Here is a 15,881-nt window from a genome sequence, read left to right on the forward strand (position 1 = left end):
GACCAGAAATGCTAGCAGTCCTAGTCCTACGGTCTTCAGAGCTATGGAAAAGGAGAATCAAAGAGACTAAGAGTTCAGTTTCTATAGCCTAGGGAACATATAGGATTTTGCAATTTTCTTTTTGTAAATTGAAGACTTTTTTCAAGTATAAAACATTTTTCATAGAATCCCAAAAAGCTCCTAGGCTCTTGTCATGGATAAAATGGCCCTGTCACAGGCTCAGACAAAGATGTAGGAACCAGCATTCCTGATAGAATTAAGGGAGTGGAGGTTCTAGTTACTGGGAATAAGCCATGGATGGAAGCTCCATAGGAGCAGGAACAAAACTGCATCCCCGGTGTAAGGCCTGGTTCACAGTAGACAGATGTACATATTTAAAAAATGAATGAATAAATTAATAGATAAACCAGAAAGACAAAGTAGAAGGGGGATAAGGTAAATAGATTTAAGTAAACCAAACCCCAAGAGACCAGAATTCAGGAAATTAGATTAAGCATAAAATGCTTTAGCATCTGGTAATCAGAATACAGGTCTATTCATAGCAGTAGCCTCTTTTGCATTTCCTACTGACCTAGGGTGGCATTTTTTTTTAACATTTTACTATGAAAACTTAAAAACATATAGCAAAGTTGAAAGAATTTTATAGTGAACACCATATACCTACCATGTAGACTCTTCCATTAACATTTTACTATACTTGGCTGATCAAATGTCTATGCATTTCTCTATACATTCATCAATCCATGTTATTTTCCTGGATGTATTTAAAAGTAGATTGTAGACATCAGTAGACTTTCCCCTAAATAACTCAGCATGTACATCATTAACTAGAGCTAAATATTTGTTGACATTTTTTTCTTTTGAAGCAAAATTTGTTTACAAGGAAATACACAAATCTTAAGTGTAAATTTCCAAGTTTTAATATATGCCTGCACCTGTGTATCCCAAATCCCTATCAAGATGTAGAACATTACCATCACTTTAGAAACTTCCCTCAATTTTTTAAGAGCATTTTTTTTTTTTGCGGGGGGGAGAATAATAGAAGTGTTGAAACTTCAGTATATTCTGTTATTCAGTATATTCTTCAGTATATTATGATTAAAGCTTAAAATAGCTGGGGAAAACATACGGATGGTGTTATATTGGGGATAAACAGAACTTCGTGAGCATTCATCTTAAGAAATGATCTCAAGTCATGAGATAGAATGATAATTTGCTGTTCTCAAACTTCAGACAGACTCTAGTTAAAGAAAAGACAAACATAGGCAGCTTTGGCAAACCTCTCTCTTCTTTCACATATCCAGTGACAAGACACACGGGAGAAAGTGTGCTCACTCTACTGCCTCGACAAATTCTTAAAACCAATATGCCAGTAAGTCTTTGTGGTCCTGAAATTGTATTAGAAACAATTCAAAATGTTTTCTAATTATATATTAATATATTAAGATACTAAAATAATTTACATTACCAGATTTGATCTTCACTTAACAGTTTCCTGTGCAGCATTTCAGATGCAGCTTCTGACTTTAGAACATGGAACTCCAGTCTCATCTGTGCAGTACCTGGACATTGTGATGTCATTAAAATACAATATTAAAATGCCCTTTTAAAACTTTTATTATAGAAATTTTCAATCATACACTAAAATAGAACAATACAGAATCCCCATGTACCCATTACCCAGCTCCAACAATGTTCTTCTTAGTAAAACGCATTTAAGATTCACCTATGGTGTTATATGAATCAATAATCTGTTCCTTTTTATTGCTGACTGGTATTCCATTGTAGAGATTACCACAGTTTATCCATTCACACTAAATAGTATTCCATTGTCTAGATGTACCACAGTTATTTATCATTCACTTGCAGAAGGACATCTCGATTGCTTCCAACTTTTGGCAATTATGACTAAAGCTGCTATGAATATCCATGTGCACGTTTTCATGTAATCACAAATTTTCAATTCATTTGGATAAATATCAAGGAGTGGATTTCTGGATTGTACAGGAAGAGTATGTTTAGTTTCATAACAAACTGCTCAACTGTCTTCCAAAGTGGCCTGTACCATTTTGCATTCCCACCAATAATGAATGAGAGTTAAGGAGACATAATGTCAGGTTTGCCACTTATAGTGATACTAAGCTTATTCAGGTTATAGCTTTAGCACTCATTAATGATTCGTTATCACATTTATCCACTTGAATTGTTCAGTAAAGGAGAACTTTCTACCACCAACTACTTGGTTGCCCTAAAATGACTTTAGCTCTTCAATCTAGGCAGCACAGACCTCTCTCCTGGGCTCCTTGCTTTAGGGGCCCTGCATTTTGGAGTGCCTTCCTCAGAATGTCTGAGTCTCGCTCTGGTGCCTAGGACTGTCCAGGGCTACCAGGGCTATCCAAGTGATGTGTCCCAAGCCCAGGCTGGGACTTGTGTATGTCCCAGTTTCTGTTTCTCCCCTTCAGCATATTCCACAATCCTCTACCTCACACTTGGAGTGGACCAGATGTCCTGAGAAGAGACAAGAATCAGAGCCATAGGGTCAAAAAGGTGACCTGGCAAGCAAATTGCCCCTGTTGGCACAGTATTTCTTTCCAGAGATTATGCAAGATTGGGTTGTCAGATGGTGCTGGCGAGCTGCTTTTGAATAACTCTTGGCTCTGGGCTACCTGTCTCCTACTATCGATCCTTGGGCTTGAGCCACGCATGTGGACCTGTGTGTCCTACAGCACCCCATGAACCTCATGTCTCTGGCACACAGGGTGCTGCAGCACCTGTCAGGCAGTCCTGCAGGAGTGGCAGAGCCTATCTCCCTTGAGACCTTTTGAGACCATACCTCTGCAATGTCAGTGGGCCCTTCTAATTAATATCCTGTCCTGCTTCCTATTAACATGGTGACATCATGCTCTCCCTGAAGCTCTGCTGGACATTCCTCATGTAAGTAAGATGGCGCTCCTCACTCAGCCCAAGGGCCTCTCACCTATCCTCCCTACTGGTGGTGGTATATGAAAGGCAGGAATGTGGTCAACATAGAAACGTTCTAGGAATATAAAGAGTACTGTCTAAAGAGTTCTAGAGAAGACATAGTTAAAAATGAGATGCTGTACATTATGCTAAAAAAATTCCAAATTTAGCATGACAAGAAAACAAAGATTGTTCATATTTTTCTACATAATCTGGGTAAAACTTGTGTTTGTGGTCATGATCAATGAAGCACACTACTAACCTGTTAGAGAGTCACTGGAAGCCAGCATTCTTGGGCAGCACGATGAAGGATGCAGCCCCATGAGTTATGATGTAATCAGCATTAAATAAATGTAGGGCAAGAAGATCTATATTGTTTCAATACAAAAACATTATGAAGAACCATGGCATTGTGAGTAATAACAGAAGTGCTACTTGTTTCTCACAGTGAGAGAAATGAAATTAACCAGGAATGGTGCATTGACAACAAAGAATATGAAGAGATGGTTTCTGGACATTAAAAGGAATCTTTAAATGCACTGATTAGATAATAAACAAATATGTAACTACCTCTTATCTACCAACTACTCTAAATATTCATCAATAAATTACTATACTTCATATAGGCCCATGAATTTTGTAATACATTTTCTAAATTAAGTTTTATATAGACAGTGGCCCCATAAAAAATATTTACCAAGAGCCATACATAACCTAGAGCCAGCCCTGTCCGAAATACAGTTTATGGAAAAGCAGGAGAAATGCCTTTTTACAGAGTAATGAGTTGATGCCCTAGCAATTTCCTTTGGTGACCAATAAATTTCTTTCTCAGTATCATTATAAATTCAGTAATTATCTGTAGGATTTTTAAAAATATGATGTTTCCATCAGTTCCTTTTGACGTTCAAATAGTTCCATCTTAGGTCAGTGGGAACCTGTGTTCTTTTGAAATGTTCCTATTAGTCTTTGATAGCTTCCTTGTTTTTAGCCCAATTCCAGATTCATCTTGTATCTTTCCTGCCCTATACCTGGAACTAGTCATTTCTCCAAGGTTGCATGGTTCCTTTAAGTGGGAAATTATATCAGAGACCAAAATCTGAGTACTGGGCACACTCTGCAATTGAACTGTCATTCATTATAAGTGTTTTGAATGAAGAAGCTAGAATTTTTAAAAGAAAAAAAAATCATGTGTCGTCATGGCCTTACTCTAAATAATCTAACCTAATCAAATCCCTATTCTATACACCTTCCAACATTGAAAGATTGCCTGCTTTAAAATCAGTCCTCATTTCTGGTTGTTCCAGCATTTATTAGTTGTGTGCCTTTGGTTAAATTACTTGACCTTTCTGAATCTCAGTGTCCACATCTTTTAGATGAAGATCATAATCTCTACAGTGTTGTTGTGAAGCTCTAATAAGGTGACACATGATAAACCTTGCCCTGACTGATCAGCACTGGCACCCACCCAGTCATATTAGCCAGAATCTCAGGCCCTTATGCTTGATACCCTTCTCTCCCTTATTCCTCATATTCAATTCAGCACCTAGTTCCATGGACTTTACCTTCTAAATATCCCTCAAATATGGGGAATTTACATTTTAAATACCTCAGGAATCTGACCTTTCCTTCACCACTACCACTTTCTGATGAGCACACATGTATACGCTACCCCCAACTTAATGCTGCTTTATAGTAGCGATTTCTGATACAGTAGGTATGCACAGAACAGGGTCCATCTGAACTTGACTAATGGTGAAAAATGAGAGTCCCCAGGCCCACCTTGTATTTTGCTATTACAAACTATGCCACAATGAATAACCTCATGCATCATTTCACATATGTGCAGTGATAAGAATTAGCCATTCAAAAAACTTTCTGAGGGCTGAGTGCTGTGGCTCACACCTATAATCCCAGTGCTTTGGGAGGCCAAGGCAGGAGGATCGATTGAGGTCAGGAGTTTGAGACCAGCCTCGACAATATGGTGAGACCTCATCTCTACAAAAAATTATTTTTTTAAATTAGTCCAGTGTGGTGGCGTACCTGTAGTCCCAGCTACGCATGAGGCTGAGGCAGGAGAATTGCTTGAGCCCAAGAATTCAAGGTTATAGTGAGCTAATGATTACACCACTCCCTCTCCTTACTAAAGTAACCAAATTCAAGCTATAGTGTTAAAATTGTGAATTTGAAACCTCCTCTTAGTACTATAAGTGAAGAGATAATGATTTGGGATTTTTGCTCCCATCAGATCAAAATTTTAATTTCTATAATTTGAAATCATGAAAATTATCAAGTTCCTGATATTAATGCCAAATGACTTTGTTCCCACTCAATTGAGGGCAATCAAAACTGGAAACTTTCTTTCTGCTTTGGTCCTCTCTCTCCTTTCCCAGCATTGGGCCATGCAGATCATACAAGGTAGGGAACTGTAATAATAGGACACAGAGTAAACACCTGTTCTTCCTTTCTATCAGAGAACACAGCAATTGTATGGAGGGAAGTGACTGGGAAAATATAAAATTTATGTAGAAAGATAAATACAGTAGTCGAAAAAGCAGGTTGATGATTCAAGAATTAGGAGTGTAGTTTTTAACTAGAATGGTAGCACTCCCAGGGACATTTTGGTTGTCTCAATGATTTGGGCAGTAGGGTGCAATACTGGCATTAAATGGATGGGGGCCAGGTGGGACTATCCTGCCCAGTGAAGCATTTTCCCACATTGTGTTGGAAACGTCACACTGGAAATTCATGAAGGTGAAAACCCTCTTTATCATAATCTGAGCCTAGAAGCTAACTCTTTTTACATATAAATACAAAATAAAAAATATACATGGAATTTTTCAAGAAAGCAACAACCATATAAATCAAGGGAAACTAGTTGCCCATTATTTTGGAAAATCACTTCTTTAATTAAAAATCTGTTCATGATATCTGTATTATCAATGCATGATTAAATCACCACTATCCGTTTACATTTGCACTATCACATTCATGGTGAATAGATAGGTAAGTAGATAGATAATCTATAGATATATTTAGTATATAGTAAACATATAATATATACATATATGAATATTCTTATTTAGCTCTTATTTCAAAAATGTCCAATATAAAAAGGAGATGGTAATATTTAGTTCAATATTTGAAATTGTGTTTCATAACTTTGCTCACAAATAAAGTACTCATTCTGCCAATATGTTTTCTAGTGAAGCAATGAAACCATCAAGATTAAGTGCACATTTTACAGATAGATAGTAGTTCCTCTGGTATGTGTAGGGTTGCCTGGGCTGGGATAAACGGAACCTTGTGGATGCTGGAAACATACTATTTATTGATGTGGATGATGGTAATGTGACCTGTATGTCTATAAAAACTCATCAAGCTGTATGCTTCACATTAGTGCACTGCATGTGCTTGACTGTGTTATTGGTTTCCTATTGTTGCTGTCACAAATAACCACAAACTTAGTTACTTAAAACAACAATTTATAATAAACAACAATTTAGTTTAAGAGTTCAAAGTCTAAAATGGGTCTGGGAGGCTGTACTCCCTCTGGAGGTTCTAGGGGAGAATTCTTTCCCTTGCATTTTCTTGCTTCTAGAAGCTGGCTGCATTCCTTGGTCCATCTGCTTCCATCATCACATCTCCTTCTCTGACTCTGACCCTCCTGCCTCCCCCTTACAAGGATCCTGGTGATTACTTTGGGCACACCTGGAATAATCTAGAACAATCTCCCTATCTCAAGATCCTTAATTTAATCATATCTGCAAGGTCCCTTTTGCCATGTATTCACAGGTTCTGAGGTTTGAGACGTGGACATTAGTAGGAGTCATTATTCTACCTAACAGTTATGAAAAATGGCATTTTTACCTCAACTTTTAAATAAGAAAAAAGAAAAATAATTCCATGAATGATAGATGATAGATTGTTTCACAAACTGTGCAATAATAATGAAAAAGAATTTGAAATTTGAATGCCTTCTCCAAGCTTGCCAAACACAGACTTTCTTCACTGCTTGATACTATTATAGAATTTTCATGAAAATTCTACAATGAAAAATTCAATGAAAAATTAAACATTGAAGTTAAAATATTACAAAATTACATGACATATCTTTTCAATATATTTGAAAAGTTAAATAGCTCCTTTTTTAAGCTGCCAGGAAATGAGAACACTCTCATTAAAGTGAAGGATATTATCATAGAATTAATTAGCAAACTTACATTATTTTAAAATAATCTTTTTCTTCAAGATTTTCCCATCTCCATCCTCGCAATAAATAGACAGAAATATGCTTAATGATACTGATTTGGAAATGTATTTCTCTCACTTAGACATTATTTTTAAAAGGCATAATAAATTTAATGATTTTTATGAACTTAAAATACTAAATTGGGCGATTTATACATTTGAAACGAACATGGATCATGTTAGCCAACTTTGTTGGAGTCACTAAAACAAAATATTGAAAAAACAAAACAGAACCTTTGAGTCCACAGAACAATTTAATCAGTCTCCTTACAAAAGGTTTCGGATCCAGTGCAAATGTTCATACCTACTTCCTTGGAAAGAAGGTAAAGTAACAGTATTTCTAACTATATTATTAGTTGAAAGGGTGCTCAGTGCAGTAGTGCCATTACTACAAAAGCAAAAACACACTGAAAACATGTAAGAAAAGAGACTGGAGAATCATATTAATAGGCTTAAAGCCAATACTATAAAATTAGTTAAGATACATAAGTGCAGGGATTTTATTGCATTTCATTAATAAGGTTGTTTTAAAAATATTTCATATTATCATGATACACACATATATTTAAATTTTTAGTGTTATAACATTATTTATAGAAAATATTTATTTGGGGGTACTATTTGACTTGTTTTTCACTCTTAATCTAATACTGTCCTCGGAAGCCTACCATAAAACTTCTTTTTATCCTTTTGTACTAGTTTCTACCCCATAGCCTATTCTCCAACAGTTATCAAAGAATATGATCTCCAAGATATTGTTGAGCACTAAGAACTAAATGCATGCCTCTTTAATATTTTATATTAAGGGCATTCTGTTGATTTCATAGAAATTGTCTATGTAGATACATTACATTATCTATGAATTGTATTTCAGGAGAGTAAAGGGGACATTACAAAATATGAGTTATATAAAAGGAGGCATTAGCTCTGATAAAGATGAGAACCAACGGATTAAAAGAAGAGTTCCTAGTGAGTAAAGACCTAAAATAGGATGAAGAAACTAGAGAATTGAGCAGAGATTGCACGGAAAAGATTAAGACTGATAAGCTGAAGCCTCACCTGAAGGTTTAGTGAGAGAATGTGGTTTTGCTACTTACTTTTACAAAAGTAACTATAAAATGAATAGTCAATACAAAAACTCCCAGTAGTCTTTAGAACCATAAACCAGGTACTTTCAAAATCTTGGTATTTGATTTCAGACTACCACGATTTACAAAGATTAAACCAAGAATTATCATTCTTTGTAGTCACATAAAATCTTTGTTACTCTGTGTTATAAAGTCTTGCACAATTTTTAACGTGGGTGTGAAGACAATCAAATAGGGGAAAGAATAGTCCTTTCAACAACTGGTGCAGAGACAACTGGATATCTATTTGCAAAAACATCAAGTTGAACCCCTACTTCACCCCATATACAAAAATTAACTCAAAATGTATCAGACTTAAATATAAGAACTAAAAGCATATCACTCTTACAAGTAAAACATAGGAGGCTGGAGAAGATGCATGGTCCAGAAGAGGGAGAGAGAATTTACTCTTCCTGCACCTTTTTGTTCTATTTGGGCCCTCAACATATAGAATAATGTCCACTCACATGGGTGAGGGCAGATCTTTACTCAGTCTACTGATTCAAACACTAATCTCTTCCAGAAACACCCTCATAGACACCCTCAAAAATAATGTTTTACCAGCTATCTGGGCATCCCTTAACCCAGTCAAGTTGACACATAAAACTAACCATCACAAACACCAAAAAGCACAGTTGACAAAAGAAAAAATACATAAATAAGGCTCTGTCAAAATTAATTTTGTGCTTCAAAGAACATCATCAAGGAAGTGAAAAGACAACCCACAGAATGGAAAAAAAAATCTTTGCAAATTATATATCTGATAAGGAGCTTACGTCTAGAATATATCAAGAACTGTTACAACTTAAGAACAACAACAAAAAATGAATTTTAAAATGGGCAAAGGATCTGAATAGATATTGCTCCAAAGAAGATATACAAACATGCAATAACCACATGAAAAGACACTCAGCATTACTGGCCAATACAGAAATGTAAATCAAACTCACAATGGCCAGGATGGCTAAAACAAAAAAGACAGATGATAACAAGTATTGGCAAGGATGTAGAGAAATTGGAACCCTTGTATATTGCTGGTGGGATTGTAAAATGGCTACGTGGGAAAACAGTTTGGCAGTTCTTCAAACATTTAAACCTAGAGTTACCATATATGATCCAGCAATTTCACCCCTAGGTATACAACCAAAAGAATTTAAAACATACATTCAGTCAAAAACCTATGCATGAATGTTAATAGCAGCATTATTCATAATTGCCAAACATCAGAAACAACCCAAATGTTCATCAACTAATACATAGAAAAACAACATATGGTACATCCATACAGTGGAATGTTATTTGACCATAAAAAGGAATGAAGTACTGATACACACTCAACATGGATGCACCTTGAAAACATCATGCTAAGTAAAAGAAGCCAGATATGGAAGAAGACCACATATTAAATGATTCTTTTATATGTAATGTAGGCAAACCATAGAGTCAGACAGTAAATCAGTGGTTTCCAGGGGTTAGGGTAGGGAGGAATGGGAAGTAGCTGCTAATGGGTATGGGGTTTCTTTTTGGGGTGATGGCAATTGTTGTACAACTGTGTGAATATATATACTAAAAGTCATTGAATCATACACTTTATTTTTTTCTGTTTTCTTTTCTTTTTTAAAAAGTTATTTTTATAGATTTAGAGGGTACAAGTGCAGTTTTGTTACATGAACTGAGCTATATACTTTAAAAGGTTGAATTCCATGGTATGTGAATTGTATTTCAATAAAAGCTATTATTTTTAAAATATTCTGTATATAGGATTCCTTTATACAACAACCTGACCCAGTGCTTTTTTTTTTTAATTATTAGTATTAAGAGACAGGGTCTTGCTCTGTCACCCAGGCTGGAGTGCAGTGGCATAATCATAGCTACTGCAGCCTCAAACTCCTGGGTTCAAACTATCCTCTTGCCTTAGCCTCCCAAGTAGCTAGGATTAGAAACGTATGCCACTACACCCAGCTAATTACTTTTTATTTTTTGTAGAGACAGGATCTTGCTATATTGCCCAAGCTGGTCTCAAATTTCTGGCCTCAAGCAATCCTCTCACCTCAGCTTCCCAAAGTGCTGAGATTACAGACATGAACCAATATGTCTGGCCTGCCCTAGTGAATTTAATGTACAAATCTTTTTCTAACAATTCAGTTTACAGCCTACTTTCTGGGCTTTAGATGAAATGAGGTATAATTAGAATGTATTTACTTATTTTGGGGGCTTCACTCATTTGTCGTTTTTATAAATATTTACTGAGTGCTTACAATATGATAGGCATCAATGAATTAAGAACATATAAAATGGAATTTTCGTTTTTTTCCTAAAAAATTAGAAAAATTCAAGTATCTCGCTAACTTTTCTCTTCCCCTCATTTTCAAGGCTTCACATCTTTTTTTTTTCCCCCTCGAGACAGGGTCTTGCTCTGTGCCAGGGCTAGAATGCAGTGGTGTCATCCTAGCTCACTGCAGCCTCCAACTCCTGGGGTCAAGCAATCGTCCTGCCTCAGCCTCCCAAGTAGCTGGGACTACAGGCATGCACCACCATGCCCAGCTAATTTTTCTATTTATTGTAGAGATGGGGTCTCACTATTGCCCAGGCTGGTCTCGAACTCCTGGCCTCAAGTAATCCTTCTGCCTCAGCCTTCTAAAGTGGTAGGATTACAGGTATAAGCCACTGTGCCCAGCCCACATCTCCTTTTATAGAATGTATTAGATGTTTGGTGTGGACTTATATCTGCCTTAGATGTTAGACATGATACCTACAAACAGGAAGTTTACCTTCTTAAGAAATAAAAAATAAATCTTAAAGCATTTGGTTGAAAGTTTAGAATACTCAATCATAAGAAAAAGAGTATTTTAATCATACTAAATTCTTTGGAAGTCTATTGTCCTACATTAAAGTTCTCTTAGGCTGGGCGTGGTGGCTCACGCCTGTAATCCTAGCACTCTGGGAGGCCGAGGCGGGCGGATGGTTTGAGCTCAGGAGTTCGAGACCAGCCTGAGCAAGAGCCAGACCCCGTCTCTACTAAAAATAGAAAGAAATTAGCTGGACACCTAAAAAAAATATATAGAAAAAATTAGCCAGGCATGGTGGTGCATGCCTGTAGTCCCAGCTACTCAGGAGGCTGAGGCAGAAGGATCACTTGAGCCCAGGAGTTTGAGGTTGCTGTGAGCTAGGCTGACGCCACGGCACTCTAGCCTGGGCAACAGAGTGAGACTCTGTCTCAAAATAAATAAATAAAATAAAAAATAAATAAGGTTCTCTTGGCCATAACATATCCCTAGAGCAGCTTTTTCTCACTGTTGGTATTTCAAAGTTATTTCATGGTTGGTTTGTTTGTTTTTAAGAGACAGTATCTCGCTATGTTGCCCAGAGTGCAGTGGCTATTGACAGGCACAATCATCACACACTACAGCCTCAAACTCCTGGGCTCAAGTGATCCTCCTACCTCAGCCTTCTGAGTAGCTGGGCCTATAGGTACATGCCACTGCACCTGGCTCTCACAGGTTTTTGTTTAAGTAGTTTTCAAATAACCCAGAGTTTCATAAACTTTCACCAACAATTTTAAGTAGTCTCATATTCCCTGTAACCCAGGTTACAGGGTCTGCGAAGCATTGAGACCTAGCAGTTGTCCCTAGAACTGCACTAACCCTACCCAGAACCACATCTACGACCACAGACAAACTTGTCTTAACAGATAGAAGTGCAACCGTTCCTTCTCAACACAAAAATCAAGTTTCTGACAGCCCCTGTATTTGAGTGGTTTTTTTTTAATGTCTTGTTCTTTCTGCAAATGTTGAGTGCTTTTTGATTTTATAAAATCTAGAGATGGTGACTTATTGCTTCCAGGCCCTGCTGTAGTCCAAAGACACAGAATCACTTGGATGTCTGAAATGCTTTGAGAAGCTTTTATTTGAACTCTGGCACAGCTAAGTGTTTTCCAACCTTCCTCCCTTAATACCATGTTATGCAGCCTTATCTTTGGCCATGAACAATTTGGACAAAACACTTCTCATCAGCCCTTTCTACAGAGTCCCTGGTTTGAGTGCCCTCCCTACTAAGGAGTTTAGATATAAGAACTAACTTTACTTATACTCATCTTCCTTTATTTTTTCTGATAATGCAAAATCTACTTTGGTACTAACCTTAGCTTTGCCTCCCTTTTGTATCTTTAGTATCTCTTTTTCCTAATTACTGCAAGAGTAGTACTTAGAATCTAAATTCGTGAGGAAAAGGTATTTAGAAGTACACTAGGATTACCTGCATTTTGAGTAAGGGAACTTGAGCTTGCGTAGGGATCACAGAGTTCCCCTTGGCTTAGGACAGCCTGTTTTATCTTCTGTGGAAGAGAAACAGAAAAGGCATAGTTCTTCTAGGTTGAAGGTTTTTGGTAAATCACATTTTTTATTCCCCAGGATCTTTGTATAGAGCACTCACTATTGGTTTATTTTTCTTCTTTTTCAATATTAAAAAAATTGCTGTGCTTTATTCTCTACTATTGTTATTTTTCTGTACCTTTTTCAAATTCCTTTACTTTACCCTATCTTTTCTCTTCTTCCAAGTGCTCAGTCTTTGTATTTTCCAAGTCTCCAACCTGGCCTACCTGTCTTAGCAACTAAAAGTACTAAATAGCCTTTTCTCTGAATAGTTAGATACCCTGTAAAGGACATTCCTAGGCTGGATATGGTAGCTCACGCCTGTAATCCCAGCACTTTGGGAGGCCAAAATGGGAGGAATGCTTGAGCCCAAGAGTTCGAGACCAATCTGGGTAACACAGCAAGACCTCATCCTACAAAAAAAAAAAAAAAAAAATTAGCCAGGTGTGGTGGCATGCACCTATAGTCCCCGCTACTCAGGAGGTTGAGGCAGGAGGATCGCTTGAGCCTGGGAGTTGGAAGCTGCAGTGAGCTGTGAATGCACCACGGCACACCAGCCAGCCTGGGCAACAGAGCAAGACCCCATCTCTCAAAAAAAAAAAAAAAATTTTTTTTTTTTTAAAAAGGACACTCCTTCAAAATGTTCATAGGTGCTGCTAACAGAGCAGAAATGCAAGCCAGCTAATGGAAGTCAGTTGCAATACAAGGTTCTCATGTTATTTTTCTTATTTATTTTTGTTTGTTGAATGCAGGTGTTATACTTTATAATTCAGGAAATCCAGATTAAATGAGTACAATTAATGCCAGGTAAATTTAAATGTCAACTTCTGAGGTAAGGGGATAGAAGAAAACAAATAAAAATTAGGAATGTATTCTTAAATGTAACACTATATAGGGAGGCAGTTTGCAGAGTAGTTAAGAACACAGACCCTAGAGCCAGAATGTCTGAGTTTGAATTGAGCTTCATCCCTCATTGACTGCAGCTTTGAGTACATTTCTTATCTTTCTTTTGCTTCAGCTTCCTCATCTGTAAAGTGGAAGATAATTTTTCTCTCATATGGTTAAGGATTAAATTAGTTTATAAAAAAAACACTTAGGGCTGGGCACGGTGGCTCACACCTGTAATCTTAGCACTCTGGGAGGCAAGGCGGAAGGATCGCCTGAGCTCAGTGGTTAGAGACCAGCCTGAACAACAGGGAGAGCCCGTCTCTACTAAAATAGAAAATATTAGCCAGGCATGGTAGCGCATGCCTGTAGTCCCAGCTTCTTGGGAGGCTAAGGCAGGAGGATCACTTCAGCCCAGAGTTGGAGGTTGCTGTGAGCTAGGCTGGATGCCTCAGCACTCTAGCCCGGGCGGGGGGGACAGAGTGAGACTCTGTCTCAAAAACAAACATTTAGAACAGTGCCTGGAAATAGTAAGCACTACATAAATGTCAATTACTATCACTCAAAATTATAATAATGAATAGATCAAGGCTTCAGAAATATGTCAGTTTTGAGAAGTATGGATTTTTTGTAATGTTTCTGATTTTTAAAAGATTGAAAATGTGGTTTGGATTCATCCAAAAAAATGTCTGGCTTAATAACTAACTAATGAATATTTAAGAAAGAAATCATTTTGTAAGACCCAGTATAGAGTGGGAAATTCACTAAAAGGAGATGTCTGGCTGTTATAAAAACCATTAAAGGAATCCTAAGCGTAGTGTTAAACTCAACTCTGAAACACAAGCTTTATATTATTGTCCTATCAGTTCTCAAGTTCCTGGCATGTCACAGAAGCAGACAGACTTGGTTTTTTTCAAGTAGTCATTCTTTGTTATTGCTTTTGACTTAGATAAGCTACCTTGAGAAACTTTTTGTAGGCTTTGTGATTGTTATTTAAAGTGATAACTGTGAAAGACTGTCAAAATATCTTTAACATTGTGCTTTTCAGAAAGGATAATTCCTTTGAAAGTAATGAGTGGATAATAGAATCCCAAATATCAGAAAGAAAAGTCTGTGAGCTCATGGATGGCATTCATCTGCCAAGACAGGGAAGTCTGTTTCAGGGGCTAACAGGTTTTGCTTGCTTCATTCTGCTGAGCACACTCAAGTTGCTACAATGAGGGCAAAACACACTGGGCAGTGCCCCAGCAATTACTTTTCCAGCCAGGAAAGACCATGGCCCTTTTTCCTCTCTACAGTAATGGCCAATTCACAGCCATCTAAGAGTCTGGCTTTTCATTGAAGATGTGACTGACTTGAATGGCCTAAATGTTTATTACATATTTAATGCATGTGTTAGGTAGATAGGGAGGAATTCTGGGTCTCCTAGGAATGAAAGTGGGTGCTGTGGCCCCCATCTTGGTCCTGCCCCTCCCTAATCTCCCGAGCAACTGTCATACCTGGGGAGGAGGGAATACCCTACAAATCTGCCAATCATAACTTAGTGTGCCAGCTGCAAAAGAATGCAGAGGACTCTCTACCCCAAGGGCCAACCAGCATAGGTATCAGTGTCCAGAAATTAACCTAGAACAACTCACATCTGTAGTAATGCAACTCCCAACTGTCCAATCAAAGTGGTTCCATGGAGATGTCTGAGCCACAGGGAGGTCCCAATCTGGGCACTATAAAACAAGACACAGACCATAACCAGGCTCTTTTTGCGCCCTTCCTTTTGTTCTTCCCTTGCTGCGAAAATGGGTCCGGTCATCATCTGTGGCATATGTATCATGCTCTGTAAACCTATGTCTTGCTCTTGCCCTATAATCCTATCACTTTCCTCAATAAACCTCGTTTTCATGCTTGCCTAACTTTGGTGCGTGTGGTCATTCTTTGGCCATGCACGTGCCAAGAACTGACATTTTCACACTGAAACCTGACACATGTACTTGTTTTAATATTTCTGAACAAAAATTTTACCTTATAACAACTAATTTTATTTCATTATCTATACATGAGTTATGGCAGCTTACAGCCGATGTGGAGATTGATACAAAAATAAAGCACAAATCTGTATTTTGAACTAAGAGCACGTTTAAGAGGATTATAGCATTAATTACAAGAGTTAGAACTTCTGAATTTGAGAGGCAGCATGATTTGGTGGAGCAAATACAGGTTTAGGAGTCAGACTGGTAAGCTTTGAATTATACCTCGTTTATTTCCTACTCATTTGAAAATGCACTAGTTATTTAAT

At 37.4% G+C, this 15,881-nt stretch overlaps 1 protein-coding gene across 6 annotated transcripts in view; it reads right to left on the minus strand.

Moving 5' to 3' along the window:
* The window catches only part of TRIM13 (tripartite motif containing 13), a 49,314-nt gene extending 34,056 nt beyond the window's left edge, over positions 1–15,258 (minus strand). For 3 of the 6 annotated variants that reach the window (XM_045567345.1, XM_045567339.1, XM_045567346.1), the window contains exons 1-3: positions 15,229–15,258; positions 12,591–12,669; positions 1,469–1,562 (exon numbers count right to left, since the gene is read on the minus strand). The gene's annotated coding sequence lies outside the window, so the exon portion shown is untranslated. Of the gene's footprint in view, positions 1–1,468; positions 1,563–3,223; positions 3,263–12,590; positions 12,670–12,986; positions 13,028–15,228 lie in introns of those variants that run through there. The other 3 variants (XM_045567342.1, XM_045567343.1, XM_045567344.1) reach the window with 3 other exon arrangements.
* Positions 15,259–15,881: the final 623 nt, after the last annotated feature.

Source organism: Lemur catta, chromosome 13 (assembly GCF_020740605.2).
Source record: "Lemur catta isolate mLemCat1 chromosome 13, mLemCat1.pri, whole genome shotgun sequence".
NCBI classification, from domain to species: Eukaryota; Metazoa; Chordata; class Mammalia; order Primates; family Lemuridae; genus Lemur; species Lemur catta.